The sequence below is a fragment of the Rhagoletis pomonella genome, unplaced genomic scaffold, assembly GCF_013731165.1.
Source record: "Rhagoletis pomonella isolate Grant_MI unplaced genomic scaffold, Rhpom_1.0 Rhpom_scaffold_00010, whole genome shotgun sequence".
NCBI classification, from domain to species: Eukaryota; Metazoa; Arthropoda; class Insecta; order Diptera; family Tephritidae; genus Rhagoletis; species Rhagoletis pomonella.
The window spans coordinates 15158639-15169183 of record NW_023458564.1 but is presented as its reverse complement, the minus strand read 5'-3'; the positions used below and the strand labels follow the sequence as shown (position 1 = coordinate 15169183).

Genomic DNA, 10545 nt, shown 5'->3' with positions numbered 1-10545 from the left:
TTTTTTCGACGGCATTGAGCAGAGTGGATTAGAAAGTTTCCCATGCAAAAAGTAAGCGGAAAATCAACACGAATTCGAATTTGAGCATGTTTCGAATTGTCATAAAGGATAATATTAAAATAGCAACAAAAAACGAATTGTCAATGATGGCGGATGGACGTTTTTTTGGAGACAACTGATGGTTTATTCGGCTTTGTTTTCTAATTAAATTTCTAATTTTAAACTTTTTGGACTATAGATATATATGACCAAACTAAATTCAGTTTGAAATAAAACCTTCCAAGTTTAAAAAAAAGAGAGCACATATGTTGGGTTTAGAATTTAAACAGTTCGGTTTAAATTTTAAACCCAAACATTTTCCTAATTTAAGAATATAAAAAAAATCTTAAATTTCATGCTCCGTCTGATGGGGATTGAACCCGGACAGCCTTGGTAGCCATGATACAAATATTTAAAGGTGAAACCGCTCGCGCAATTCGTCGGCCATAATTTATTTTTTGGAGTTTGTCTACTTTACAAAATTGAAATTTTCAGTGCAACTCAAATGCCAAACAAAAGTAAAACGAAAAACAAATAGATGAAAATATTCAAATTTTCTTTTATGTGAGACTGAAAGTGCCTCTCAGCCGTTTTACCTTCAAATTTTTGTATCATGCTTGGTAGCAATCAATTGTATCAAGGATCTTTGCACACTCAGCTACAGCCTGCAAAAAATGGGACTAATCCGGGATGACTCCGGGAGCATTCGCAAAGGAGCATGCGACTAATACCACGTTTGATCTCTTTATATGGAATGAACTGATCGCTTTTGTTCGAGCATGTCCTATGAAGAGACTAATTATTCACCTTTATACCCGAACGGGTATGAAAAGCGCCTAGTCACTTTTAAAAAATAAAAATAAAAATTTGCAGCAGCTGAGATTCGAACCGCCGTGATCAGTTGTGTTAGGCGAATACTCTCTCTGCGTGCCAACGCCGCACATGAAATTTCACTGAATAAGTGCGTACATATCATTAAATTGTTAATACTACCCGTTAGAGATGAGTTGGGGACTAATTGATCTCCAATTATACCCATAAGTAATGTGACCAACCGTACTTCTTTCGGAAGTACAGTACATACTTCTTTTTTCGCTCTTGTACTTCGTACTTCGAAGTACAGTCAAATGTGCTTCCTTGCAATATTTTGTACTTCAGGAGGAATATCTTGTAACCAGTTGATTTTGCGTCAAAAAGTGTGATAGGGATTCGAAAATTGCCGCTAACTGATTTCAGAATCTCCCTCCAGGTCCTGTACTTCTTCGATCTTCTGGACGATCATCACATGGCCTGGGCGATAAATTCGTTCACACTATTAAAGTCGCCGGAGACCGATGGCATCATTCCTTCGCAGCACCAAAGGGCTCTGAATGTGTTGTGCAATTGGTTAAATCCTATGCAATTGGTTCACAGAAATTTGGATTTCTACATTAGGTAACTAGGGTAATTCTCTAATCGTTCTCGAGTCGATGGCGAAGTTAGAGAACTACATTAGAATTCGATTCGAGAACGATTAGAAAGACAACGCAAATTCAAATAAATGTAAATAAGCAATATTCCAAATGAATGAATCATAATTTATTTTTATCATTTTCAATCATTATTTATTTTATTGCGAATACATTTGATACAAATTTTCCAAAAAAAATCGTTTTATTTAATAAAGAAAAAAAAGCAGTTTGCAATTCACATTCGAATCCCATTAGAGATCAACAATAGAATTCGATTAGAGAATTAATATTTTCTCGAGTCGAGAACTATGTCCCATTTTAGTTGAGATCGCTATGATTCTCGATAGTTTTTCGAGTCGTTCTCTAACGTTTGAGATTGTGGCTAATCCTCCAATCATTCTCTAATCGATAACTAACCTCAATGTTTGCTGGGTTGGATCCTATTTATGCGAACTGCGTGAGGACCGGGTACATCCCCAAGGTTTGGAGGGTAGTCAGTGTTGCGTTCATCCCGAAGGCTGGAAAAGGCGCACATGTATTAGGTATTTTAGGCCTATCAGTCTCTCTTCGCTTTTGCTGAAAACGCTAGAGAGACTGAGAGACCTGTACATAAGAAACGCGATCCCTCGTTACTGTCAAGAGCTCAATACGCTTATTGCAAGAAAAAGGCGGTCACTACCGCCCTCCACACATTGGTAAAGTGGTCAGAGGAACCCTTAACTCATAAATATTATGCAGTAGGGGCCTTCTTCGATGTCGAGGGGGCCTTCAACAATGTCACTCCAGAGGCAATAATCAAGTATGTCGCGACGGAGTAGGGGAGCGCCTGCACTCAGTGCAGAGTCATTAGGAGCACTCCACTCCCCTGCTCTGGATTGCGGTTGTAAACGACCTTCTAGAGAAACTAAAAAAAGTGGATTGACGGGTGATCGCCTAAGTAGATGATGTGGAACGATTTCTAGACACCCTTTTTGATCTGGCTCAAGGTTACCTGAACCAGGTAACTAGGTGGGCGATCAACGGTGGCTGTCGTGGAAGCCTAACATTGAGGAAAGGGTAAGGAAGGTGTCGATACCGGGTCCTTTTGTGACATAAAAAAGGAAAAGAAGGCATTTCTCTGCTGCAGCAAATTCTTTTATAGGGCACTTTAAAACACGCAAGGGCTAGTGATGGGGGTTCTGACAGGCCATTGTGCGATTGGTATTCATGCGGAGAGACTAGAAATGTCAACTGATCACTGTTTTACCCGCTGTCAAGAGAAAGATGAAGTGCAATCATCTCCACGCTTTCTTTTACTATATATTTAAATATTTAAAAGATGGCAATTTTCCAGGTGAAAATATTGCTTCACACAAAGTATTTTTAATGCAGCTGCAATAGATGTAGAATGAAACTCGCTGATCAGTTCGCAACACACCTGGAAACTGTTGAACAGCTTTCGCTAAAAACGAACGCAAAGATTATTTCACTTTTGTTAAATTTTCATTTAATTTTTCAACCCCCAAAACCGGTTTAGCGCTAAACTTCACCATTGGAAAACAACAGTCGAAATATTTTTACGAGTACATACATATATTAAAATTTTGTGCTACAAATAATTGAACTTTTCGTTGTAACCCTGGCTATCTGCGCAAAGGTATAGCCAGATGAAATTGTGCGAAAATTAATTAACTTATTACCAAAATAATCATTTTTATGCTTTTCGGCAAAATATGTCTTTTGTGTAATAAATAATATGCATTGGCATATGCGATATGCGTTTGCATATCCGATATGCATTTGCATAATTTTGTCTTCCCTAATGGTTACATCTCCGTGTATAAACAAATCAGATATTACATGTCCCCAAAGTTTTTACATATTAAATTTCATAAATTGTTTTTAATGATTTTTGATAAAATTTTAAAATCAAAACTTATCGAGGCAAATTCTGTGAGTCTAGGAAAAATTATTATTTTTTATTTGGCTTTGTTCAATTGAGGTCACAAACTTGTTCTATTCTATTGGTGATAAGAATCGCCAAAAAAATTGTGAATTAATTTTCATTTCAAACTTATTCATAACATAATAGTTCATGATTTTAGTTAAATTGTCGGGGCAGTAGCTTTTTATAGAATGAACTAATCCTTTATATATGCAGGGTGTCCTAGACCACTCGCTCAGCCCCTCTAAAATGGAGGGAAATGCTTTTTATTGAAAAACACCAAAATATGACATACCAAATCAGGTATCCTCTATTTTCTGATGGTATTACCGACTTCCGGTTTCGATTTTTTAAAATAAATTTTAATAAAAGGTCTGAAATTTTAAGAAAAAGCGATTGCTTAGGGTAATTTCGTTTCTATAAAAAATGTTGCCTTCTCATTGCCATCTTCTTAGTATTTGTACGTACAGGGCAATGAGAAGGTAACATTTTTCGGTAGAAATCAAAAAACTATTAGTTTTCATTCATACGGTACAGTATTTCTATCCCACATAAAATTTAATTTTTTGTTATCATACAAATTGTGGCCACGTCCTTAATGTAAACTAAATAAAATTCTACGTACAATAAAAATTGTGCGCACTCGGTTCAAGAAGAATGCATAAAATTCAAATAAATTTGATGTACATATTCCAAATGTAAGTTAACTAAAAGGATGTGGCAGGAATTTCATAATTACACTGCATACATTACTACATATGAACTTACTTGGCAGTTGTTGTTGTTGTCACTTGAGTTCAGCACTTCCTTGCTTCTTCTATGCATGTACTATAATGTAAAGTTTTCGGTGCTTCAATTTCATCTCAGGCGAGTCTACTGCTTGGGTAATTTGTTGCATGCGAACCTACTACTAAAGTTCCTTGGTGATATGCAACATGCAATACATATGTTTGTATTTATGAATGTATTTTGGGTGTATGTATGTACATACGTTGCATTCAAAGCGTATGCTTGTTTTGTTGAAGTATTATATGCATGCGTATTGGTACTAAAACCCACATATGGGTGTACATAAATATGTATACATACTGAACATTCCTACATATGTATGTATGTATATACATGCAGGCACAATAATATATAGTTTCATTAGACATTTTCTTCTGCTTCTTACTTCTACAAACCTTTGCAGGCTGTGATTGTTATGTGAGCTTTACTACTTGGCTGTTGGCTGGCTGGCTGCTACTTGCAAACATGGATGCATTATGGTTGCATGCTCGGGTGGACGGCAGAAAGTCCTTTTCGCCGCTGCCCCTGCATACCGCAGTAGTGTTTGCGCGTTATTGAGTTATGGATGTGCGGCATGTATGTATATGTGAATGTGAGGGTGAAAAGCGGCAGCGAACGAGGCCAAACAAGGCAAAATAGAAACAAATCATTGGCTTGCAAAAACTACAACAGCAACAATAACAGTATTGTACAAGTTAGTAAGTCATTGAAGCAGCCATATTCGGCTTAATAGTGTTGTTGGTGTTGTTGAAGAATGCATAAAAGACAAAAAAAAAAAAATGTAGACATGGTCGAAAGGAAAGAGAAAACCGGAAAGAAAACGGAGGAAAATGAGAAATAAAATGGAAAAAAAATCGCGAATTTTTGATTATCCTTTTGAATTCGAGCTACAGTTGATGCATGAAAGCATGTTCTTCATCTCGACAATGGCTCCGACAACAACAACAACCACCACTTGCACTACGCAACAACAAATGCCAACTACTCAACTGTGTTGCATGAGTTTCCGAGTTGTACAAGGCATAAGAGCGGCGCAAGCCAACCGGAATTATTGAAGGATTTGTTATTAGTGTTTGCAGTTTTGCTTTCAAGTTTGTTGTTGCGCATTTTGGCCTCCACATATCGACTTTGTTTGTTAATGCAATTTTTTAGACTTTCCTGCAAGCAAATTGGTAACGCATAGTTTGTCAATGCACGGCTGAGAGGCTGCCAGCTTCAGTCTTGCAAATTTCTTTATTTCGCTTCCTTTTTGCAAACCTTATTATTATTTTTTTTTGCAAATGCTCTTAATATTTATTGTTGTCTTCAATATCTGTGCATATGTACTATGAACTTATGTATGTATGTACATACGTATATTTTCTTAAAGACTTAAAGCCCCTTACACAGAAATATTCAGGATGTTGCCCTAGACTACTCAAGCCGTTACAACAACATGTCGCTTCTTGAATAATACATTTTGATCATCGGTAGAAAATTCAAATTCAATTTACGCCAAACAAAATGATAATCCATCTATCATTCATCAGCAGTCATTGGCAAGAAGAAAAATTAAAACGCAGCGGTGGAGAAAAAGTGCGACAAAAAATAAGAGTAGATAAACAAGAAGTGGGTAGCAACAAAAAAAAAACCGCAAATCGTACTTCGACATATTTTCACGGTTGTACATATGGAAGTAAGTATGTATACATTAAATTATAAATCTCCGGTGCTTTGACGAGCTGGTGTTCAATATCATTCTCGTTTGAGGTGACACTGGCGTACCTTGATGCAAAACCCAGAAGATACTTACAACAGCTTCTGCTACAGCACACAGCACACACATGTATGTAGATATGTAGATATATAGATACCTTCAAGCGACAGTAATGATCTAAAGCTGGTGCACCTTCCCGCCTAGACCAGCTTGAATTGATGAGTGTGGGTGCTCGTACTGACTCTGTTGGTGCTCGATATTTTTATAACGAACGAAATGGAAAAATGCGTGGCTGCGCTCTGATAAGAATTTTTATGGCAACTGTTTGAGGAAGCTCCCCGTGCAAAGGAAATTGGGCGAATGTGTGCCTGCTGCGCCACTGCGCGAGGTGACGCGTGAATCGCACTCATCTGCGCTGAATTGGGGAGCAGTGCAACCATAGATTCCTCTTGCCTTTAAGCTTTCCCCATATTTTGCTTGGTTGCTGCACAGCAAATGTATAGATATATGTATTTAGAACATCGATATGAGTGTAAGTGTTAAGTATTGGTCATTATATTTATACCTATTTAGTATGTACGTATGCATGTGTGGTGTTAGAAATTAGTCAAAAATTATGACCAGTGTTGCCAGAATTTTTTCATCGATCCAGCTAAATGGACAAAAAAAAGGTAAAAAAAGCTGAATAAAAAATTGTTAAGGCTTAAAAAAGGTTAGAAGTATGCAAATGTTTATTAGTTTTTTTTCACAAAAAAAAGACAGCAAAACAAGTACACATTTTTTACATCCAATAACAAATTAAAGGCTATTTGCATGAAACCGAAAAGAAGGTAGTTTCAAGAAAACCCTTTTTGATTGAAAATCAGATTTTTGACAATTGCTCAATTGTGAAAAATTCTGAGCGGAGGCTGCTCTTCCTTGGAGCTGCTTGAGCTTGTGTTGTCTGCCTCGATAATACTCCCTTGGGATGCCCGATCAACTTTCTTGAAATATCTGTTAAAAAAATAAATGTTAATTATTAAATTCGATAATTTATACCTTTATACCTTTCCATATTTTTGCAGTTTTGCAAATATTAAACAATCCCGCCGCCAAAAGAAAACTGTGCCAAAAGTATATTAGTGATGAACAGGGAACGGATTTTTAGGACCTGAAAACCTATAAAAAAAAGGAAAAATAAAATAGCGAAATAGGCAGGAAAAGGTACTAGAAATCGCAAAAAAGACAAAAGAAGACACTAAAAAAAGACAAAAACCGAAAAAGAAGCAAAAAAAATACACTTATTCTAGAAATGTTTATTTTACAAGTAAAAAAAAACTGTGAACTAGTTTCATAATATGTAAAATTTCTACTTTGAATCTTTGACTATTTTCTCCTCTCGAGTTTTTAACTAACAAAACTTTAATCTCTATAGTTGTAGGAACGTTGAACCACAAGATGCATTTTAAAATTTTCTGGCAGCATTTTTCATTCGATTTTCGAGAAAAAAGCCTTGAATGTACTAAACGTGCGATCGACGTGAGTTGATACAAGTGGCGCCCAATTTAAATATGGAACGTTTAAAACTTTCATATTATCAGGAATAAGGGCTTTTCCTTGCCCTTTACAACTAAAGGCCAGTATGCAGCTCTCAAGAAAACGGACAAAAAGGAATATTGACATCTGATACTTCACAGCCTGTTGCCATAACTCTTTCTTCGAGAAATAATGAAACGGGCATATATTTCTTTTGCAAACATGGATTGCCTTGTGCTCTTTTTCACAAAAAAACTTTAGCAAAATTCTTAAGCAAATTTCTTGAGGACTGCGTACTGCCTTAAAGAAATTTGACACAAGACAATTTTTTAGTATCTACGTCATTTTATATGTAGTTTTTGCTCTTCTGGAGAGCTGCATACTGGCCTTTAAGGTAGAAAAGGCAATATCAAATGTGTATATATGGAATCAGAGAAAGCAAAATCGTGAACATTCTTAATCGAGTATACTCTATCGCTTTAGCAGAAAAAAATAGGCAATTTCCATAAAATCCGTTCGCTGGGGATGAACATAGCATTGCAATAATCAATTATTTGTCCCCTCAATACAGTATTGGTGGTCATATCGCTTATTACAATTTTGTGAAGATTAATTGAGCCGTGTTTATTCGTACACTATTTTTTAATTGGAGTTTTCGAAATTTGGGAAAAATCTAGAAAGAGCTAAAAGATTTTCAGAAAAAACAAAAAAAAGCTAGCTGCTAAATTGGAATTTTTCTAGCTAAACGGCGAAAAAAGCCAAATCTAGCTGGAAAGTACTAAAATGCAACACTGATTATGACCTTAAGCGAAAGCAAAGCTTCTCTCAAGTTTGTAATACGAGTAGTTACAGTTTTTAAATTTTTGCAAATTTCTGTTTTAGTTATTCAAAATACGTTTCATAAAATGGACCCAAATTAACTCTTTATTTTTCAATATAAAAACATAATGTATTTTAATATGAAAACATATTAACTATATCCATTAACCAAAAAATATCACCTAAAGGCTTTTCTTCCACCAACATTGTTCTTAAGTTTGCATGTGCTGGCTGATAACATAAATTTTGTTTACAAAAAATGCATTTGAAGAGCAGGTAAATTTAAAAGAAACTTGATAAAACGGCCCTAAGGAAATCCGTCATTTATCCTTATAATTTATATGTTTTAATTAATTTAAAAGATAAAAAAAACCGAACTTAATTAAAGTTTTTGAATTATTTTTAAAAGGCATACAATTACTGTTTCTATTCGAATTTATATTAGTGCATTTTATATCAAAATTGCTCATCTCTGGCGTCTAAATTGTGTCGGAAATTACCTCAGATATTGATCTAATTGATCGTTCAAAATCAATCAACTTTGATTGTGTCGTGAAGAGTTTCTCTCATCTTAATATATAAAAATTCCACGTCACTGTGTGTCGTTTACGCTAATCTCCGAAACCACTTAACCGATTGCAATAAAATTTCGTGGGTGTGTTTTGTTGGTTTCAACACGAGAACGACATTTGTTCAATGCTCCTTGCAACGTGCTTATCTTAATATATAAAAATCCTGTTCATTTACGCTAATCTCCGAAACTTCTGAACCGATGGGAGATGTACAAGACCTGAAGTACAAAATATTGCAAAGAAGTACATTTCACTGTACTGCGAATTGCGAAGTAAAAGAGGTAAAAAACCAGTACTCTACTTCCGAAAGGTTCCGTACGGTTGGTCACACTGCTCATAATGAACGTGCTGGTGTATGGGGCAGAAGCGTTTGATGAGGCGGCTGTAGCTAAACTGCTATAGAAAGGAGATTGTTGTGTTAATAACCACGGATCACTGGGTCGTTAGTGAACGTGCCGCAAGGATGAGCCTCCCGTACAACCATCGGTACCGTAGCTGTAGCCTCGAATAAAAGACATGATATATTAAGCAAATTCTACATGCAATATCTAAAGAGAATCTAAATGCTCCATTACTAGCATATACACCCTGCAGGGAAACCGCGGACTGGTGAATCAAATTTCTGGTTCCGTACTAGGTCTTTATCCCCTCCAGTCCAAAATCGGGGAAAAGTGGTACTTTTAAAAAACTAATTTTTTTCAGTTTTTTCACTAGAAATCTATATCTAAAGTGACGAATTTAGAAATGGTTGGGAACTATAGAAAAGGGGATACAGAACGAACTAGATCTTATTTGTCGAATTTAGAACTAGTTCGGAACTATCGAATAAGGGATGTAAGGGGGCTTGTTTACTTTACATAGATATGTGTTCGGCGGCTTTTTCGTTCAAATACGCTTCTATTCTGTGCTTCGCAGATGCTTTTTCATAGCTTGGTAATACAAAACTAAAATTTGTGTTAACATTTCAACATCTTGGGACCGTCTGGAATATAAGAAATAACAGCGAGCACCTCTGCAAACTCAGCTACAACTAAAGGAATGTAAACGTACATTTCTTCATTCAAACGAATTTAATTTCAAATTGAAAACACATTTCTTCCAAAATAACTTAAAATCGTGCCACGGATGAACCAAAAAGATTGAAAAATCATGATACTTTTTTCTTTCGTCTGTCGATTTTCGAACTGGTTCGGAACTATCGAAAAAGGGATGCAGCGGGGGGCAATTGACACTTCCTAGGACATCGCCATGTTAAATTCGCCAGTTGCTTGCATGCAAAAGAGATTTATCGCGAACCAGTACTGGGTCTAAATGTACTAGAAGCGCACCAGTTCAGAACTAGAGATTTTCCCCACAGGGCAGATTCATCGACAAGTCGAAGTGATGTTAAGACACCAACGAATCATGACAGCAGACAACATCAGAGGTTCCAGAGATAGCAAATCGAAATGGTGCTTACGGCGACAATTTGTAGTTTTGCGCAGTCTTCCTGTTGATCCACGATCAGTGGAAGTGTTTAAATAGGGCAAATATGACCATAATTCAAATTATTCTTACTCACATCCTTATACATGTGTATGTATAAGTACACTGTCATTTTGTAAGTATGTATGTAAGTATGGGTAATATGTATAAGCACATAACTACATACTACATAGCTGAAGCCACAGAGTTTAGTATCACCAGCAGTTTTGTGTATTTCTCAAATAGTTAACTTTGCTTTTGCTAAAAAATATGAGT

General features: G+C 36.1%; 1 long non-coding RNA gene across 2 annotated transcripts in view; it reads left to right on the top strand.

The window, feature by feature from the left end:
* Positions 1–10545, top strand: part of LOC118746087 — a 23731-nt gene that overhangs the window by 10250 nt on the left and 2936 nt on the right. The gene's annotated exons all lie outside the window — the stretch shown is intronic.